Source organism: Phalaenopsis equestris, unplaced genomic scaffold (assembly GCF_001263595.1).
Source record: "Phalaenopsis equestris unplaced genomic scaffold, ASM126359v1 Scaffold000002, whole genome shotgun sequence".
In the NCBI taxonomy this organism is placed as follows: Eukaryota; Viridiplantae; Streptophyta; class Magnoliopsida; order Asparagales; family Orchidaceae; genus Phalaenopsis; species Phalaenopsis equestris.
Genome location: NW_018164444.1, coordinates 30,799,887 through 30,800,284, shown reverse-complemented (window position 1 = coordinate 30,800,284; position 398 = coordinate 30,799,887).

Genomic DNA, 398 nt, shown 5'->3' with positions numbered 1-398 from the left:
GACACCACATAATTAAAAACCTTTGTTAAACTCATGGAACTCCATATTAACATAGAATGACTCAGATGATAACAATAATTCCCAATTAAAATATAAGGAACATGAGACTATATACAGTTCTATTTTAAAGTGGATACAATAAATATTATAATGTATATGATCAATCAAATATTATTAGTTACACATAATTTTATCCTTTTTCAAAAGCTGAATATTAAAAAAAAAACTCAAGAATTGATGATTCTAGTTCATTAATTTCAATTTCTTATAAAATTTTTATGATTTAATTTGCATATAATTACAAAAGCACTCCTTGAAGTGTATAATTCGTATTTTTGACGTGAAAATAAATTTATGGGTGTTCTTTTTATTCCTATTTTTAGTTTTTTTTTTCTATT